Source organism: Schistocerca serialis, chromosome 3 (assembly GCF_023864345.2).
Source record: "Schistocerca serialis cubense isolate TAMUIC-IGC-003099 chromosome 3, iqSchSeri2.2, whole genome shotgun sequence".
Classification (NCBI taxonomy): domain Eukaryota; kingdom Metazoa; phylum Arthropoda; class Insecta; order Orthoptera; family Acrididae; genus Schistocerca; species Schistocerca serialis.
This window is the reverse complement of record NC_064640.1, coordinates 431,952,118-431,970,270: the sequence shown is the minus strand read 5'-3', so window position 1 is coordinate 431,970,270 and position 18,153 is coordinate 431,952,118. Positions and strand designations below refer to the sequence as shown.

The 18,153-nt window shown below is 43.2% G+C and overlaps 1 protein-coding gene across 2 annotated transcripts in view; it reads right to left on the bottom strand.

Moving 5' to 3' along the window:
* The window catches only part of LOC126470317 (homeotic protein female sterile), a 568,331-nt gene that overhangs the window by 386,326 nt on the left and 163,852 nt on the right, over nucleotides 1-18,153 (bottom strand). The window contains exon 2 of one of the 2 annotated variants that reach the window (XM_050098094.1): nucleotides 11,422-11,473. The exons of the other annotated variant lie outside the window; for it this stretch is intronic. The gene's annotated coding sequence lies outside the window, so the exon portion shown is untranslated. The remainder of the gene's footprint in view (nucleotides 1-11,421; nucleotides 11,474-18,153) is intronic. 2 annotated transcript variants of the gene reach the window in all.

The following is an 18,153-nucleotide window of genomic DNA, read 5'->3' as shown; positions in this document are numbered from 1 at the left end:
TCGACTTCCTCGCCGGTTCCCGTTTCTCTACCGGGTCAGCAGTGTTGTACGGGTTTTGGCAATGTCAACGGTAGTAGACGTAATCGACTAAATTACAGGCGCATATCATTAACGTCGATATGCTGCAGGATTTTGGAACTTATATTGTGTTTGAACATTATGAATTATTTCTAAAAAAAAAAAAAAGTCTACTGACAGGGATCTCAAATTGATTCCGTATTTATGGGTTTCCGAAAGGCTTTTGACACTGTACCACATAAGCGGCTTGTAGTGAAATACTGTGTGTATGGAATACCGCCTCAGTTATGTGACTGGGTTCGTGATTTCCTGTCAGAGGGGTCACAGTTCGTAGTAATTGACGGAAAGTTGTCGAGTAAATCAGAAGTCACTTCTAGTGTTCCCCAAGGTAGTGTTATAGGCCCTCTGCTGTTGCTTATCTATATAAACGATTTGGGAGACAATCTGATCAGTCGCCTTTGGTTGTTTGCCGATGACGCTGTCATTTATCGACTAAAAGTCATCAGAAGATCAAAACAAATTGAGAAACGATTTAGAAAAGATACCTGTATGGTGCGAAAATTGGTAGTTGACCCTAAATAACGGAAAGTGTGAGGTCAACCACATGAGTGCTAAAAGGAATGTGTTAAACTTCGGTTACACGATAAATCAGTCAAATCTAAAGGTCGTAAATTCGATTAAACACCTAGGAATTACAATTACGAGCAACTTAAATTGGAAGTCACACATAGAAAATGTTGTGGGGAAGGCTAACCAAAGACTGCGTTTTATTGGCAGGTCACTTAGAAAATGTAACAAATCTACTAAGGAGACTGCCTACACTACGCTTGTCCGTCCTCTTTTACAATGCTACTGCGCGGAGAGGGATCCTTACCAGATAGGATTGACATAGTTCATCGAAAAAGTTCAAAGAAGGGCAGCACGTTTTGTATTATTGCGAAATAGGGGAGAGAGTATCACTGAAATGATACAGCATTTGGCATGGACATCATTAAAACAAAGGCGTTTTTCGTTGCGGAGGAATCGTCTCACGACATTCCAATCACCAGCTGTCTCCTCCGAATGCGAAAACATTTAGATAGAGACGATCGTAACGATAAAATAAGGGAAATCAGAGCTCGTACGAAAAGATATAGGTGTTCGTTCTTTCCGTGCGCAATACGAGATTGGAATAATAGAGAATTGTGAATGTTATTCGATGAACCCTCTGCCAGACACTTAAATGTGATTTGCAGAGTATCCCTGCAGATGTAGATATAGATGTACATGGCAGCTAGTGGCCGGATGACCTTTCTTACGCCACCACTCCCCCCTAAGCAGACATTGTGTACCACATCTGTCAACGTCTAGAGTAAATCTCATGGTCAAATATGCTAACGTTTCTAAATGTTTGCGTAGCGTGTATGCGAGGCGGGGGGTGGGGAAACCGTCCGATATTCACGCAGCTGAATGTGGGAAACCGCCTAAAAACCACATCCTCGTTGGACAGTTCACCAGCCCTCTTTGTTAATCCGCGTGGCGGTTTCAATACGGGACAGGTTCGCCTCCCTGAATCCCGGAAGCTGCGCTTTAACATGCTCGGCTATCCGAGTGGGTCGTGCGTAGTCCAATGTGACTTGAAAAATATCCGTATCCACGACGTCTGTCCGAACATATTTTAACATTATGGCCTTCCTAAAATAAAGGGGTTTCTCCTCGAGGATTATTAAGGGTTGAGGATAAACCTTTCGTGTGAGTAACAATTCACTTTACTCACATACAGAAACTTCCAAATAAAAGACAAAAGGTGAATATTTTAATTCTGTTTTCCTTCAATTCTATAAGACGCTCAGCATTGTTCCAAATGTCTACTGGAATCTAAGATACGATCCTGCGGAATATCTTCATAGATTTGTAATTGGCTTCAACTATTTCTTGACTAATGGAACCCAGAGTGTTGCGCTGGAAGACTAATGATCAACAGAAAAGAAAGTAACACAAAGTATGCCGAAAGGATGCGTAATGGCAGTGTTAATTTTTTTTCTGTATACATAAATGTTTCATCACATAGCGTCGTCAGCATTGTCAGATTCTTCGCTGTTGATGTTTTACACAGGGAAGCATCGACACAATACGTTCATTGAAAATAAAGAACAACTTTAATACTATTTCCAATTCGAAGATTTGATAGATGTCTTCAAACGTGGAGTATTGCAAGAGGATGTTCATAACAAAAAAAAAAGGGAGGAAGATTAGGGTTTCGCGTCCCAACGTCGACGAATTCTTTAGAGACGGAGTACGAGCTTCGACTGCGGAAGGAAGGGGAACGATATCGGCCGTGTCATTTTCAAAGCAAACATCCCGGAAATTGCCTTAAGCGCTTTAGGGAAACCAAGGAAAACATAAATCTAGATGGCTTGACGGGGATTTGGACCGCCTTCCTCTCTAATGTGAATGCGGCTTCTTAACCAGTACGCCTCGTCCCCCAGTTAACCCTATCACATGCTATTACAAGACCGAACTTCTGGAGCCCATCACATCGGTTGAATATTCAGGGATAATACAAAACAGTGGTATGAAATGGGATGAATGCGTGGTATTAGTGTTAGGGAAAGAATGTATGAGCCGGCCGAAGTGGCCGTGCGGTTAAAGGCGCTGCAGTCTGGAACCGCAAAGCCCGCATCTCGTGGTCGTGCGGTAGCGTTCTTGCTTCCCACGCCCGGGTTCCCGGGTTCGATTCCCGACGGGGTCAGGGATTTTCTCTGCCTCGTGATGGCTGGGTGTTGTGTGCTGTCCTTAGGTTAGTTAGGTTTAAGTAGTTCTAAGTTCTAGGGGACTGATGACCATAGATGTTAAGTCCCATAGTGCTCAGAGCCGTTTGAACCGCAAGACCGCTACGGTCGCAGGTTCGAATCCTGCCTCGGGCATGGATGTTTGTGATGTCCTTAGGTTAGTTAGGTTTAACTAGTTCTAAGTTCTAGGGGACTAATGACCTCAGCAGTTGAGTCCCATAGTGCTCAGAGCCATTTGAACCATTTTGAACCCAAAGAATGTATGACAAATTTGTATGAAGATCCTGGGAAGGTGCTGTGTATCTCTACAGATAAGAACATGCGACAGCACAACATGCAGTGCCTGACAAAATGGGTGAAGCACGCAGGAAGAAAAGTTTCAAATGGCTCTGAGCACTATGGGACTTAACTTCTGAGGTCATCAGTCCCCTAGAACTTAGAACTACTTAAACCTAACTAAAATAAGAACATCACACACATCCATGCCCGAGGCAGGACTCGAACCTGCGACCGTAGCGGTCGCGCTGTTCCAGACTGGAACCACTCGGCCACTCCGGCCGGCGCAGAAGCCATGGTCGGAAGTAAATGTAACTTTGTACGTGTACACACTCTCGGCGGACATTTAATGATCACAGTTGTAATTCTCCACGACAGGTAGAACGGCCAACAGAGTATTAGTGTTTATACTTTAGTGTTGTTACTATGCCTGGTAGAATACGTAAGGGCGTCAACAGCGTGAGATTTTGAGTGCTCACTTTGAAGAATATGGAGACGCCGCGTAATAGTTTGAGACAACATTATTAGCACCTGACGTAGTTTTAAAGGGGTCTAATTGTGTGTCTCCATTTGACCGGCTGGTCAAACCGTGGGATTTCCAGATTTGTGAGGAATTTGAATGTGAAAATGATCCGATGATGGAATGCATGGGACTGTGAGGGCAGTCATACTCGCCATCACGGTTCCGGTCCACCACCACAAAGGAAGATCGGCCTACTGTATACCAAGCACAACGTAACGCCTTCCACATCGGCGCCTGCCAACCGAGAACAAGTAATGGACTCCCTACAACTTTCTGTGTCACTGGTCGCAGACTATTATCAGCTGGACTAGGGAATTACCGTTCCATACGTAGGCTGTGTACACCACAACACGAACGGCTGTGTTTGGAATGATACTGTGGCAGGAAAGAATTGACTGCTGAGGAATTGCGTCGCACTGTGTCCAACGATGAATCTTAGTTCTGCACTTTCTCCAGAAGATGGTTGTCGACAAGTATGGTGGGTTTGGAGAGGCAAGGCTATGTTACTCTTGGCGTTATGGTCTGGGGGCCGTCGGGTATGATTTCGGCTCACAAATGGTAGTGACTGAGGCAACTCCGAAGGTGCGACTGTAAGTTACGGGCATCCTGCGTCCTCATGGGTTCTCACTCTTGCGGCATTATCGTGTTGCCTTTTTCAACAGGATGGTGCTCGTCCTCACATGGCATCTGTCTGCATGATACTGAAATATTCCCTTGGCCAGCAAGGACACTAAATCTGTCGCGAATAGTACATATGCGGTACCAGCCAGGATGTAAACTTCGTAACAGTGCCAGTATCCAGGGCCACCTTGTTTCAGGAGAGGGTACAACAGCTTTATAACACACTTCCAAACCGAATCTGTGCACGCATCCAGGCCAGAGGGTCTGCAACTTCATACTGCCAAGCTCTTTGCGATTCTTTCTCGATTTTGTAGTCACTCAAATTACATCACATACCCTCTCAACCCGTGAAGTGTCATTTCATTTCCTCTTCCCCTTCTAGGCGCTTCACGTTTTTTGCAGGCACCGTATTCTCGACCTACGGCCTTGCCGCAGTGATAACGCCGGTTCTAGTCAGATCGCCAAAGTTAAGAACTGTCGGGCTAGGGTAGCACTTGGATGAGTGACCGTTCAGGCCTGCCGAGCGCTGTTGCAATAGTGTCTGAATTGGAACAGGTCTTGCAAAATAATTTACCTCGCCAGTTTTTCTCTGGGGTTTCATAAAATAAAAATTGAAGCAAGAAACACCAACATCTCATAAAATATAACTGAATGACTTTCTAACGCTTATAGACGAAGAAATATTTATGTGGTGTCATGAATCATAATAATAAGGATCAATCTATGTGTAGAAGTTAAATGTGGACTGAAATAACCCAGATTTGAACAATTATTCCAGGTCTTCTAAACGCGTGTTTTTAGTAAACAAACATAAAAATGTTTAAACACAATATTATAAATTTTCTCCATAGAAGACAAACTTGCAGAAAATGAAGCAGGGTTCCTATTAAAATAAGTAAATAGAGTTGCCCTCGGTTTCACCGACAAAAGCGCCATCTAGTAGAAATGGAAAAAGGACTACCTTGTAGGCCCCTGTAAGTCATGATAATCTTCTCTTGCAATGTTGCCATACCAGCTGCACAGTACTTAAAGAGTTTTGATGTGTCAGTTTATATGGCTATTTTATGTATACAGATGCAGATGCAGATAATATGTATTCTGTCCTGTTAAATTATTTTTAGTATAAGTGTGCTTCGTGTTACTCCTACGTCAAACGAAGGCGAAACCCTAACTGAAAAGTTATGCAAGCAGTACGGGATGTAAGAATAATAAAATCTCAAGACATGGTGAGCAATCAAATGCCATATGCAATAGCTTCTGTACATACCGGCTTACCAGTAGTTTGTCTTTTATATCTTTTTCTATTTTTTACAGTCTAGCAAAAAACTTGCTTGATCCATCTGATCTTCTGGCTACTTGCTTTCTCCATCTCTATTATACCTCCAGTAGCCATAATTAGATTTTTTTCATTCATCCATTTGTTTTCCTGCCTCTTCTAGAAATGCCCAACATGTATCTCTCCTAGCGATCTACAAATACCGAAGTTCCGCTAGTGTCGAATGTATGTAAATAGGGACATCGTTATCACTTGTTTGTGTTGGACTCGTCTGTATGCTGTGAAATATCTTCGCCGAAATTCGTCAGACGGTGAACACAGAATGGCACTTTTAGGATTTATTCTTAAATACAGCTTCCCCCACATAAAAGTGTCGAAGTTTGTAGTGACAAAAAATGGTTCAAATGGCTCTGAGCACTATGGGACTTAACTGCTGTGGTCATCAGTCCCCTAGAACTTAGAACAACTTAAACCTAACTAACCTAAGGACATCGCACACATCCATGCCCGACGCAGGATTCGAACCTGTGACCGCAGCGGTTGCGCGGTTCCAGACTATAGCGCCTAGAACCGCTCGGCCACCTCGGCCGGCTGTAGTGACAGGAACAACCGAGTGAAAAAATGGATTCAGTCGGTTTATGGAAAACAATCGACACATTCGGCTGTAGTTTTACGTATCTGCTGACGTTCATTTATTCTTTTGAGCGAAACCAGTCTTAATGAGCAACCGACTGAGAACAATCATTTCAATCAGTAGTAGTTTTATGTATCGGTTGAATTACTCAGTGGCCGAAGGGTTCTAGGCGCTACAGTCTGGAACCGCGCGACCGCTAAGGTCGCAGGTTCGAATCCTGCCTCGGGCATGGATATGTGTGATGTCCTTAGGTTAGTTAGGTTTAAGTAGTTCTAAGTTCCACGGGACTGATGACCGCAGCATAGTCTCAGTGTTCAGAGCCATTTGTACCATTTTTAATTACTCAATCATTTCTTTCGACAAACTAGTTACCTCCGCCCCCGGACGAGGAAAAGGATGGACAGTTAAATGGAATGATTCAAATCCAGAGACTGACTGAAAGCATTCGTACAAAATACGTCACTGTCAGACTTGGGTCAGTCGGTTGCCTGACATTAAGTGAAAGCACACAAACCCGGAGAGAGTGTGAAAAAGATTCACGTAGCTGACATGACCGCAGGGACTATCTAGTTTCATTATGTTGTTTCATTCGACTGAAAAAACCGACTGAACGAAAAAATAATCTACTGGCCAAGCGGTTTTCCCTAACTAGAAGTTTGCAGAAGCTGTACCGCCGTTAAGACGCCACTTCCTTCCATTAACAGCTCAATGATCGACGGAAGTGCACTAGGAGCAAATCTGTCTCGAAAAAGCACGAAGAACACAATGTAACTGAAAAAATTAGCGTGGTAGTCTGTCCAAGGTGTCAGTTGGTACAGGCTAGTGGTCAGCGTTGCGTGTCGCGAATACACAATGAATCAGTGGACTCCGTTTGACACTGAAACACGATAAAACAGCGTTACGGCGCTACCATGTGTGACGTACGTTAATGATATGGTTTGGATCCTCAGATGAAATTGTACCTGTCATAGAATATTAATAGCTATTAGAAGCTGTCAATGGCTTCGTAATTTCTTTTCAACGAGAAATTCGTTGCTTCAGAAGGTCAAAGTCTTTCCCTATCCGCGTAGTGACTAAGTGAGCTGATTCAATGACAGACGTAGCCACACAGGTAGCAACAATTTAATTCTGACGTGCATCTTTGAAACGCGAAAATGCAAGCATCTGTTATCTTTTGTCACAAGCACGCTCTTCTAAATGGTAATACGCCATGCATCATTGTACCGTATTCGGTTCTTATTCGAAGTAACTTAATCTATTTCAGGTTTATTTAATGCAGCTCGGGGAGCCAGATATTAGGAATGCACATGGCTGCTTGATAATTGTTTGTATTTTGCATCCATGTATGCCGTACTTTCCTTCTCACACGTATCATCCATCTCGATGAACCAATCTCTCGTGCTTATCTGACTTCTTCCAGTGGGTTCTCATGCATACTTTCTTCATGGAAACACAGAATGAAAATCGGGCTTTGTGTCCAGCAAACGATGGAACTGTTTAGTAAAGTGCACTAGTCAGAGACCAATTGCTTTCCAATGTTTCCGTCACCCAGAGCCAGTGTAATATAAAAGCTTTTTTTAATACAAAATTTATGTACACAAGACACGATCACTTTTTTTCTCTCTTACTCAACCGAAGAAAATAGGAAGATTAAATATAAGAGGGCGATCAAGAAGTTTCCGTCTGAAAGCGTTGTTGTTGTTGTTGTGGTCTTCAGTCCTGAGACTGGTTTGATGCAGCTCTCCATGCTACTCTATCCTGTGCAAGCTTCTTCATCTCCCAGTACCTACTGCAACCTACATCCTTCTGAATCTGCTTAGTGTATTCATCTCTTGGTCTCCCTCTACGATTTCTACCCTCCACGCTGCCCTCCAGTACTAAATTGGTGATCCCTTGATGCCTCAGGACATGTTCTACCATCCGATCCCTTCTTCTATTCAAGTTTTGCCACTAACTCCTCTTCTCCCCAATTCTATTCAATACCTCCTCATAAGTTACGTGATCTACCCATCTAATCTTCAGCATTCTTCTGTAGCACCACATTTCGAAAGCTTCTATTCTCTTCTTGTCCAAACTATTTATCGTCCATGTTTCACTTCCATACATGGCTACACTCCATACAAATACTTTCAGAAACGACTCCCTAACACTTAAATCTATACTCGATGTTAACAAATTTCTCTTCTTCAGAAACGCTTTCCTTGCCATTGCCAGTTTACATTTTATATCCTCTCTACTTCGACCATCATCAGTTATTTTGCTCCCCAAATAGCAAAACTTCTTTACTACTTTAAGTGTCCCATTTCCTAATCTAATTCCCTCAGCATCACTTGATTTAGTTCGACTACATTCCATTATCCTCGTTTTGCTTTTGTTGATGTTCGTCTTAAATCCTCCTTTCAAGACACTATCCATTCCGTTCAATTGCTCTTCCAAGTCCCTTGCTGTCTCTGACAGAATTACAATGTCATCGGCGAACCTCAAAGTTTTTATTTCTTCTCCATGGATTTTAATATCTACTCCGAATTTTGTTTCCTTCACTGCTTGCTCAATATACAGATTGAATAACACTGGGGAGAGGTTACAACCCTGTCTCACTCCCTTCCCAACCGCTGCTTCCCTTTCATGTTCCTCGACCCTTATAACTGCCATCTGGTTTCTGTACAAATTGTAAATAGCGTTTCGCTCCTTGTTTTTTACCCCTCCCACCTTCAGAATTTGACAGAGAGCATTGCAGTCAACATTGTCAAAAGCTTTCTCTAAGTCTACAAATGCTAGAAACGTAGGTTAGCCTTTCCTTAATCTAGCTTCTAAGATAAGTCGTAGGGTCAGTATTGCCTCACATGTTCCGAAAGCGTTACTGTAGCGTATATTCAACGTAGCACGACTCCGATGTGGATATAGAAGCACCGACATGCACGCAAGGGATTCGTGTGGTATTCGCATCTTTCCGACGTGCGTGGGATGAATGCAGAAAGGTGAACTATGGCGACGTTATTACCAAATGCACCCGAACAGGGCTAACTTGCTATTATTCTTTTCCTAGCCGTCGAAGGAAAACACTGGTAGACATCCACAGAAGAATGAAGAGTGTGTGTGTGTGTGTGTGTGTGTGTGTGTGTGTGTGTGTGTGTGTGTGCGCGCGGCAACATGTCGGTCAAAAACCACCGTTATGTGGCAAGGGGTGCTGCTGCTTGATGATAACGCACGTCCCCATATCGCAAATGTAACGCAGAAGTTAGCCATCTCCAGCGGGAGACCCTGGAGCTCCCGCCCTATAGTCCTGATCTACCCCATGCGATTTTCACGCTTCGTTTAAAAAGCCTTGGGATTTTGCTTAATTGGCATACCGATTCTGGACTGTGCGGAGTTCAAATGGATAGTTTTGATCACCCTTTTATATTCAGAATGTAATTTCTTATTATTATCATTTCTTTCTTGTCTCAAACGTTATGTCTGGTTAAAAAGGGAAGGGACGCGGACCTTGACCAAGCGTGACTTCCTTTTAACTGTACGGGATATGTTACATTGCATTTAGGAACTTTCGGGTAATTGAACAAGTGTCAATAATTACAGATTTCCGTAGTTGTATAGCTAAGTTTGGATGTAGCTGTATTGCATTGATGTACTGGTGGATATTGTGTGGTATGACTCCTGTAGTTGATAGTATAATTGGTATAATGTCAACTTTATCCTGATGCCACATGTCCTTGACTTCCTCAGCCAGCTGGATATATTTTTCAATTTTTTCTCCTGTTTTCTTTTGTATATTTTTTGTATTGGGTATGGATATTTCGATTAGTTGTGTTAATTTCTTCTTTTTATTGGTGAGTATGATGTCAGGTTTGTTATGTGGTGTTGTTTTATCTGCTATAATGGTTCTGTTCCAGTATAATTTGTATTCATCGTTCTCCAGTACATTTTGTGGTGCATACTTGTATGTGGGAACATGTTGTTTTATAAGTTTATGTTGTAAGGCAAGCTGTTGATGTATTATTTTTGCTACATTGTCATGTCTTCTGAGGTATTCTGTATTTGCTAGTATTGTACATCCGCATGTGATGTGATCTACTGTTTCTATTTGTTGTTTGCAAAGTCTGCATTTATCTGTTGTGGTATTGGGATCTTTAATAATATGCTTGCTGTAATATCTGGTGTTTATTGTTTGATCCTGTATTGCAATCTTGAATCCTTCCGTCTCACTGCATATATTGCCTTTCCTTAGCCTGACTTGAAATATTTCGTTTACTGTGGTAAGTCAGTTTGCACGCTTTCTGAAGTTTGTGTTCTTTCTATGTTAGAGGCCTATTTGATCCTCCTATTTGTATATATTCCCCAAGATACTTGAATTTTTCCACTCTTTTAATCTTTTCGTATTTAGTGTACATGGCTTGGTGGTGGTTGTTCTTTCTTCCCATGTATTGGGTTTTCTCATTTGACACCTGTAGACCAGATGTGGCAGAGATTTCATGTGAGTATTCCGGTGCCTTTTGTGCTTCTTGTATACTGTTGCTGATTATTGCCAGGGCATCAGCAAATACCAGGTGTTTTATGATCGTCTTATTTGCACATGTTCTTCCTAGCTGAATCCCTTTTACTTTTTCTTCCCATTGTTTGATAATATTATCCAAGACCAAGTTGAATAAAAGGGTGACTGAGCATCTCCTTTTCTGACCCCTGTATGTATCTCGATTTGGTCTGAGCTTTCTGAAATACATTTTATTCTGGATGTGGTGTCTGTGAATGTTCGTCGTATAAGTGTCCTAATTTTTCTGTCTATTCTATAGTCTTCTAGTGTGTCAAAGACAGTCTGCCTCTCTACGGAGTCGTAGGCCTTCTTAAAGTCCACGGATTTGACTATCGTGTTGCTCGTTTGTTTGACCTTCAGGAGCGATCTCAGATTCCAAATCTGTTGAATACAGGACCATTCTATTCTGAACACTGCTTGGTATTCACCTATTTTTGTATTAGTCTGCAGTTCTCGTCTCTTGTGTAATGCCTTTCAGAGAATTTTGTTGGTGACTGATAACAACTAGATACGTCTGTAGTTCTTAGGGTCAGTCTTGGGGCCCTTTTTGTGGAAAGGGTGAATATTCCTGTAGAATATTCTCTGTAATCCATGTTTCTGTAAGAATTTTACTAGTTTTCTCTGTGATGGTCTTCGAGTTTCCAAATCTCGTGGAGGAGCAGAGGCAGAGGAGGTCGGAGGGGGAGGGAGGCGCAAGTGGTTTTGTGTGTGTGTGTGTGGGGGGGGGGGGGGCGGGAGTGTTTGTGAACATATATTTGAATCGAGGTAACTTACAGTTTTTCCTTCCTGCATTGCCACTGTGGATGATGGTCACCACATTACGCACCTGGAAGGAAGGAAAAAAATTGCTTATTGACAAAAATTTTTATATTTACTTTTTGAAGAACCATATATAATAATTTGATGTTTTCTGCGCACCTTAATCTGCACTTAACAAATATTTCTTGAATGACGTTTTTAGAAAGGCCATAGAACTTCAACAGAAAACGGTTCGGAATATTTTGCATATTACGCATTTCTTTGGTTTTTAGGACGTCTCACCCTGGCAAGTAAAGTGAGAAGTCTAAAAACAGCATCTTTACTTTATGTCAATGAAAAATGTGTGTGATGCGCCCCAACGTACACGAAAAATGTAATGTAATTTACTGTCATCAATACTTACTTGAAATTTTAAGGAAGCTTATACTACGTCATTATAAGTTTTATAGAATTAATCCTTTAAGGAGAGTTTTCCCAAGTACTACAATTTTAAGCTGTGTCACTTTTCATGCTGGGGTGCAATTTGCAAATGATGCAATGCCCGCCTCCGTAGCTGAGTGGGCGCGCAAAACTGGCTGGCATGGGAAGGACCTGGGTTCGATTCCGGTACGACCAGGAATTTTTCCTTGGGAGGAGGATTGGAACAAGGTGTACTCAGCCTCGTGATGCCAATTGAGGGGCTACATGTCCGACCAGTAGCGGCTCCAGGTCACGAAAACAAACGGCTAGGAGAGCAGTGTTACTGGCCCCATGCCTCTCGACACCGCATGCAATGACACCATTGGCGGAGGACGACAAGGCGGTAGGTCGATACCGATGTCGGTATCGATTTTTTTTTTACGTTTACGTTATATGACAAAATAATTTCTCACTGAGCAAGTTATGTCTGCTACAAGTTTGTTATGTTTAGAAGCTAGTGTGAAACACTTCGGTACAGAAGCATATAAAAAGGAAGGAAAGGAAACTAAGTAACGTTCTCTTCCTATCCGAAGCAAACGGAATGAAGAAAAAAAGATGTCAGTCTATTTACTATATTATGGGAAACTTTGTGACTTAATGTAGTCTTACCTACTCACACTATGGTCTAAAAGGAACATGTTTAAATTGAAATAAACTGAGAGTTTCGTGGCACCGGTCATAAGAGGAAGGTGCACAGATGTCGCTGCAGCGGATGAGCATAAACATTTAAAAAAAATTTGCAGATTTATGTGGATCGCATTACGCTGAGGTGTACTAGATATCTGTTTCGCGAAAACTGTAGGCTAAATACATACATTACGATATTAATCCTACAGCCAGCGATTAATGAGGTTTAAGATCATGAAAATCGACTTACTTCGTTTCTGGATTAAGACAGTTCATATGAACTATACAGGACCTTAATTATTCATACATCTAACAACCGGTTTATGGGATTACGTTACCCGCTAGCGCCCCGTTCGCGCGGTTTGTTGTGGCTGCTTCGAATAGATGAGGAGGTTTCCTGTAAATGGGACTTTTCAGATATTAAGAAAGCGTGAAACACCGTCACGGGACTGCTGGCGAATTAACTTATTTATAATCAAGTATGTATGTGTGTATTAAACCGGGGACCTAGAAACGACGGAGAGGCTTCGTCCCGCCGTAGCCCTCGGTGGTTCACAACCCTGCAACAGGCCACAACAGTCCACCCACCCCTCACCGAACCCAGGGTTACTGTGCGGTGAACAGAAGGTGATGCCAATCCTGAGCGGTCCATTCGGCATGTTGTTGGGCCCATCTGTACCGCGCTGCATGGTGTCGTGGTTGCAAAGATGGACCTCGCCATGGACGTCGGGAGGAAAGTTGCGCATCATGCAGTCTATTGCGCACAGTTTGAGTCATTCCACAAAGTTCTGTGGCTGCACGAAAAGCATTATCCAACATGGTGGCTTTGCTGTCAGGGTCCCTCAAAGCCATAATCCGTAGGTAGCGATCATTCACTGCAGTAGTAGCCCTTGGGCGGCCTGAGCGAGGCATGTCATCGACAGTTCCTGTCTCTCTGTATCTCCTCCATGTCCGAAAAACATCGCTTTGGTTCACTCGGAGACGCCTGGACAGTCCCCTTGTTGTACTTCCTGGCACGAAGTAACAATGCGGACGCGATCGAACCGCGGTATTGACCATCTAGGCATGTTTGAACTACAGACAACACGAGCCGTGTACCTTCTTCCTGGTAGAATGACTGGAACTGATCGGCTGTCGGACACCCTCCGTCTAATAGGCGCTGCTCATGCATGGTTGTTTACATCTTTTGGCGGGTTTAGTGACATCTCTGAACAGTCAAAGGAGCTGTGTCTGTGATACAATATCCACAGTCAACTTCAATCCTCAGGTGTTCTGGGAACTGGGGTGATGCAAAACTTTTTTTGATGTGTGTATAACTGTGGTGGGGTGACAATGACGTCACACTCGTCATTTAACCTATTAGCGCGAAGTCGTGTGCGTAGAACGTCTGAATCGTGCAAACTTTGCATATTATAGCAATTTAACTGTTTGAGTATGTTATCTTCTCTGACGGAGAATAGTGACTAGCTCAGTATTTTCCAATACGAGCGTGAAAATCGCCTAAAAACTACATTAAGGATGGCCAGTGTACCAGCCCAACGATCATTGACCAGTCGCGTGGATTCGACCTGGATCTTGTTCATCTCTCGGTCTTGCAAAATAGCGCGCCGCGTGTTATGGTATACGAGCGGGTCCAGTCGCAGATGCAGTTCAGGGAAAACATTGTCTTTACATTTACCTTTACCTCCCGCTTCCCATAATTTCCTCAAACTGACTTTTCACCGATGTTTATGGCGTGTTCGGAAATCACCGTTACAAATCTCTATGACTTTTAGATGGTAGTGAGTACGTAATATTTTGAATAGGAATCCATGTCCGGAAACGTACCGTTTGCTGAGGGAAAGAAAATTCTCAGAGTTGCTTGTCCTGCTATGCAGTAGGGTGCATAGGATAACGTGTACTATGTCATGCAGCCACCTGACGTGAATGTCTGTCTTCCTGAGAGACCTATTCAATGCCTGTGCGTCTCTGATACAGCAAACGCGACTCGCTACACGTTTCCGGAACACACAGACTGCTCCTTGTGTATGGTGAGGTTCGAAGTAACGGAAGAATTGCTACTCGGCTGTATCACGAACGTTTTCCGCATCGTAGCACGCCATCGCACAAACTTTTTGCCGAAGTTACGCAGCGGCTCCGAGGAACAGATACCCTCACCGCGAGGAGACAGGAATGTGGTGCTCCACGGTAATGCCGCACGTCCGAATTTGAAGAAAATGTAGTGCATCGCGTTGAAGAGTACCATTCAACGAGTTCTTAAACAACTGCGCGTGCAATGGGTGTTAGTCACAGTAGCCTCTGGGACGTTGTGAGTGTGCAGCAATTGCATCCCTACCACTTACAAGGGGTATACGCTGTGAGTCCAGCCGATTCTTTACAACGCGTAGCCTACTGCACATGGTTGCTGCATCGCTGCAACGACACACCCTTGTTTCCACAGAGAGTTCATTTCATAGACGGACTGTGTTCTGAATTAGCGAAACAGTCATGTCTGGGTAGACGAAAACCCTGGTGCCACGTATTTTCAGGGATTTCAGCATCGATTTGGTATTTACGTGCGGGCAGGTATTCTGAACAGTCATGTGATTGGCCATACTTTCTTCTACTCAAGCTAACTGGTCCTGCACACTTGATCCACCTGCAAAACGTATTGGACCCGTTCTTGAAAGCTGTGCCACTGAATGTCCTTCAGTAAGTATGGTTTCAGCATGATGGTGCACCATATCGCTTTTCACGTGCGGTTGGGAGACATCTCAGCAGGCGATATGGTGAAAGAGGGATAGGCTGACGTGGTCCAACGACTTGGCCACCGCGATCGCCGGATTTAACTCCTATGGATTACTACTTGTGGGGTCGTATGCAAAGTTTAATTTACGAGAATCCTGTAGAGACAGAGGAAGATCTGCTGGCACAAGTTCTGGCCGCTGCACTAGAGATTGAAGAGACACCAGGTGGGATGGTGAGTGTGTACCAGAACACGCTTCGCAGGTACAATGTCTGTAACAAAGTTGGTAGTCGCCAGTGTTAATACAAACAAGTGTGCTTAAGTGATAAATAGGTGTTTCGTTATGTTTCCTTTCGAATTGTTACCTAGTAATTGTACTACGTTACGCCTATTTCAATTTCTCAAGCAGAAGTGGATGAGTTAAACATTTGAACTGTAACCGTAGTAGAATGGAAACGGTACGTTTCCGGATTAGGGTTCCCATTCAAAATATTATGTACTCACTCCCCTCTACAAGTTCTAGAAGTTTGTAACAGGAATTTCGGAACACCCTGTATACAGGAAGAAACAGCCGACACTTACGTTGAAGTGTGGAACGCCTATATTTGGTGTTAACTTTCTCCACAAGCGCAACCCCTTTCGTACAGTGTCTTTCGTGTTAGGCCTCAACATTTTACTGTACCGTAACAATTAGAGAACTAAAGTGCACGTCATTTATGACGGCGGCCGACTTTAGGTTCGTTCTGCGCATCTGACGTCACAAAACACAGTCAGCCAATGAACAGAGAACGACGTTGCCAGAGATCGACTGCAGTGCAGAGCACGGACGAGTTTCTTCAGTTTTAGAAATGTTCAGTCATAAATAAAGTAATTGAACAAAAGCAATGTCTTGATAGCAGACTTTTTTTTATAGAAAGTTCGGAAAAAGCATTCTTTATACCAATTGCTTCATATTCTATTAATTAATTAAACCAAATAAGCAATGAGCCTCCTAATTAAGGCGAAAGCAAGAAAAGGTGTTTGTATCATTCTCACTAACCGCTTTCTCGCAATAAAGAACAGCGGTAATTGTTTATTTCCTATTGAACTTCGACGAAACGTGAGTAATTCATAATCATACCAACAGTGTTTGTCGATATTCTGTTGCGCGATATTTTAAAGTCTCCGGGTAATATATTGAATGATGAACTGCGTTAGCGTAATGGTTAAAGTGCATGGCTGCTGAGTGAAAGGTTCTGAGTTCAAACCTTGATTGGTGGTTAATATTTTCTTTATTATAAAAACAATATCGAAGTGTCTTACTTCATGAATTTTATTCGTTTGAATGTAATTTTTTGAAATTTCTAGTGGCAACTAAAATCGACCATACGGGAACTATACGCTATGGACTCTTACCTCTGCAAGCTCTTCAAAATTTCGTGCAATGGTTTACTACGTCTAATGCTGCACAATAACTGCGTTGAACATCGAAACAAAATTAAGTCATTTATGGGGGGAAGGTATCAGTCAAGATGTGTAAAAATCAAATTTTTGGGCCAAATAGTTTTTGTAAAATCGAATGATAAAGTGTGTCAAAGCAGTCGAAACACCACGTGTCTGCAGAGGCGAGCAGTGCGATGATGACAAAATCGCGCACATCGCGGAATGTGGGGAGCACGTCTCTGTAGCAGCGAAAGGGTTAATGCGGCCGTGGTGGCTTTACTTCATAACCTGCGCGCTCCCCCCTGAACGTAAGTTTGCGAAGTACACTATACTGTGGCGCTGCTACTCTTGGCGCGTACAACTGGCAACGCAGCAATCTCCCGCTTCTGGGCGGGCATGCGCAAACCGCCAAGATAAAAGAATTGAACTATAGTATTAGTGATTCGACATAATTCCCAGTCATTCAGCTGCGGGCCATAGAGTATCTGGAGGTAGTGAAGACGGCAGCAGAGGCCTCCCACTGCTCTTTCTTGCAGTGCAAGAACTTGCCTCGTAGATGTACGGCTCCAGCCCCGTTCGCCCGACAGCGTGGGTAGTTACGGAGCGACAGACGGCAATTACTCACTTTTGATTTAAAGTATGACACGTATGACAACACTAATTCTTTTCTTATATGTTGCATGTGTTCCATACCGTATCATCAGTTAGAATTCCAGTTTTCCTCAGATACAAGTTATCACCAACGGCGCTATGACTAACGTGCTATGCTCAACTTCTTGTCTTTTACGCGCGTTCGACAGCGGCTGCGTTTGCCATAAAATAACGGAAGGACGAAAGGCGGCGCCAGTCTGAACATTTCTCCGTGCGGCAGCAAATCTACAAATGTCGTATACCCAGGTATGGTGGTGTACAGCACGTTTGTCGAAATTATAACACCGTGGACGATACATGTGACGAAAATGATTTTCTTTTCTAGAGGCTAGATACGTGACAATACACAAACGATTACAGTTTCGAAACTGTACACGCTCTGACTGTGGATTCTGTATCGTGTGAAACCTCCATGTACTGCAATCAGATTTAGTAAACATCGTGATATGTAGTCAATGAGGTCCTGAATGTATTCACGAGGAATTTCCCTCCACTGAATTTGTATAAGAACCCAAAAAGCATCAAAACTGGTTGCTGGAAGATCATAGCGGAAGTGCTGCCAATTAACCACATTACAGATACATTCGATGGAAGTGAACGTGTAGACCAATGAAGCATTTCTACCCGTCTCGCACATTCCTTGCCACTTGTCCGTGGGTATTTTCCTGTTGGTATATGGCATGTAGAATTGCCTAGAGAAGGGGCACTTCATCGAGCTCTAATTCATCTGACGTAGCTATTACTATTCTGAGCTTCCCCCGTCGTTAAGAGTCCGCCTGCTTAGGAGAGTGGTAACATGTTTGCCAACCATGCAGCGGGCCCGTGTTCGATTCCCGGCCGGCTTGGAGATTTCTACGCTCGTG